Here is a 2968-nt window from a genome sequence, read left to right as displayed (position 1 = left end):
AACGTAGCAAGAGCATTGCAAAGCCCAAAGGGCATACACCTGTAAGCAAATGTTCCATATGGGCATGTAAAAGTGGTCTTATGTTGGTCCTCTAAAGCAATTGGGATCTGGTTATAACCAGAATATCCATCAAGAAAACAATAATATTCATGTCCTGCTAACCTCTCTAACAGTTGGTCAATGAATGGCAATGGGAAGTGGTTCTTCCAGGTTGTAATATTAAGTTTTCTATAGTTTATGCACACTCTCCACCCTGATTGGACACGAGTTAGAATCAATTCGTTATTGGAATTGGGAACTACAGTAACACCAGACTTCTTGGGCACTACATGAACTGGGCTTACCCATCGGCTATCAGAAATCGGATAAATTATTCCATAATCCAAGCACTTTAGGATCTCCTTCTTAATGACTTCCATCATCACTGGGTTAGCTCTTCTTTGGGGTTCCATGGATGGTTTAGAATTCTCCATAAGATGTATATGATGTTGCACAATAGAAGGGCTTATACCCTTGATATTAGCCATGGTCCAACCTAGGGCTTCCTTATTATCTTTTAACACTTTAAGTAACTCCTCTTCCTAGCTAGAAGTCAAATTTGAAGAAATTATTATAGGAAGAGTCTGGTCAGGCCCTAGGAAAGCATACCTCAAATTAGATGGTAACTCCTTAAGATAGTTTAGGGGGCTCAACTAAGGTAGGTTAGGGAATGGAATTGGAAAGGGGTCCTAAGGGCTCCACAGGTGTGTGAAGACTTATGACTTCAGAAAATAAAGTTTCAGTATCATCATCCAACTCATCCATACACTCTTGGAATTCTGAATCAAAATTAATATCAAAGTTGGTAATTAAATCATCAGAAAAATCCAGAAAATCCTCAAGCATATTGATCTCTTCTTCTATATGGGGTTGCTTGCCTATCCTAAATATGTTAAACTCAACAGTTTGGTTGCCAAAAGATAACTTTAGGAAACCATTCTGGCAATTGATTAATGCATTACTGATAGCCAAGAATGGTCTTCCTAGAATTATTGGGATCTCATCCTTGGTTGAGAAGGGCTTGGTATCTAACACAATGAAATCAACAAAGAAAAAAAATTCCCCCAAATTCTCCCACCTTTAGTAAGACATCCTCAACCATCCCTTTAGGAATCTTAACAGACTTATCTGCCAACTGAAGAATAGTTCCAGTGGCTTTTAATTCTCCCAATCCTAGTTGCTTGTACACATGGTAAGGCAAAAGATTCAAACTTACGCCAAGGTCAAGTAAGGCAAACTCAATGTAGGTATTGCCTATGACACAAGCTATGGTAGGGCTCCCTGGATCCTTATACTTGGCTGCTATAGGCTGAGTAATTATGGAACTAATGTTACCTGTCAAGAATGCCTTTTTGAGCACACTAGTGATACGTTTGTGAGTACACAAATCTTTTAGGACCTTTGCATAGGTGGGGATCTAGGATATGGCATCCAAAAGAGGGATGTTCACTTCTACCTTTTTGAAGACTTCTAAAATTTTATCCATAGAAGTAGTCATCTTTTTGTTTACCAAGTGATTAGGAAATGGGACAGGGGAAACATAAGGACTGTTAGGGATTTGCCCTTTTTCAGAAGAATCATTAGGTTCATTAGACGAACCTGGAACAAGAGGCACACTTGCATCCTCAATAGAAGGAGAGTTAACAGGAGTAATGGATGCGGAAGATTTCGAAACACTTTGTTGGTACTCTCTACCACTCCTAAGGGCATAAACAACATTACATTGGTTGGAGGGCCCTTGTAGGTCTGACCTTGTACTATATTCAGTGTTGCATTAGTTGGTGCTTGTGAACTAATAGGCTGATGATGCATAGGGTTAGGCTCTGATTGACTGGGTAAAGTTCCCTTCTCCCTCTCGCACATAATTGAGACAACTTGGGTGAGTTCTCTCGTAAGATTTTAATGGCTTGTCATGAAGAGGGCCATATTTTTTTTCAAGTCACTTATTCTACTTGCCTCTCCAGTGTTGGTAAACCCAGGGGGTTGCTGATAAGATGATAGGAGAGGGGCCCTAGGAAAACTAAACTTGAAAAAGAGATGCTCCACGGCTCGTGATCTTGTCACCTAGATCTAAGCCTAGAACTATAACTTAAAAATTACAACTCAATTGCATAAATCATAAACATAAAAGGCTGAATAAAAATAAAAGAGTGCTTGCATTAATTGACATAAAAAAGCTATTACAAAAGTGATTAAAGCAAAAAACAAAGAAGAACTAAAACTAAAGAGAGTGAGAGAGGGAGAGAGAGAGCAACTAAGAAAAAAAACTTAGAAGAAGAATGAAGTGCCTCCTCCCCTTGTGTTGATTCTATTATATAGAGAATGGGGGAGGGAAGCTAACGATTTTAGCTTCTAAAAATTTTTTTTTTTTATCTTGTTGATGAGGTGGAGGAGAGAGAAGAGAGAAAGAGAGAAAACGTGTGGAGAGAGAATCTCCCACGATTTTTCTTGCCTTTTTTTCCCTATTTTTTCTCCCTTTTTCATTTTTCTCTCTCTTCTTGTGCAAGAAAGCCCCCTTGCCGATTTTTCTTGCTTGGATTTGGATAATATTCTATTTTAATGGGAAATTCCATCCATGCCCTTGTCTTTTCCTTTTCTTTTTTTTTCTTTTTCTTTCCTATTTTTTCTCTTCAACTTGCGCACAACCCTCTTGACTGACCTCCTTGCTTTGAGGGATGAGTAGGAGAGAGAAAATATTTCAAATAAAATATCCAAAAAATGGTAGTTATGAGGTTCAAACTTGAGACCTCCTAATAAGGAAGGGATTTTGCACACCACAACCCACCAACTGCGCCAGGTAGTTGTTGTTACCGAAAAAGAATCTTTAATCACTTAAGAGTGTGGTTGATTGATCCTTGTTGGCATTCGAAATATTCCTTGTACCTCTGGGACAACTACAAACGGGCTGGTTCTACATCTCGATTAAGTT

The sequence above is a fragment of the Macadamia integrifolia genome, unplaced genomic scaffold (assembly GCF_013358625.1).
Source record: "Macadamia integrifolia cultivar HAES 741 unplaced genomic scaffold, SCU_Mint_v3 scaffold571, whole genome shotgun sequence".
NCBI lineage: Eukaryota > Viridiplantae > Streptophyta > Magnoliopsida > Proteales > Proteaceae > Macadamia > Macadamia integrifolia.
This window is presented reverse-complemented; position numbering follows the sequence as displayed.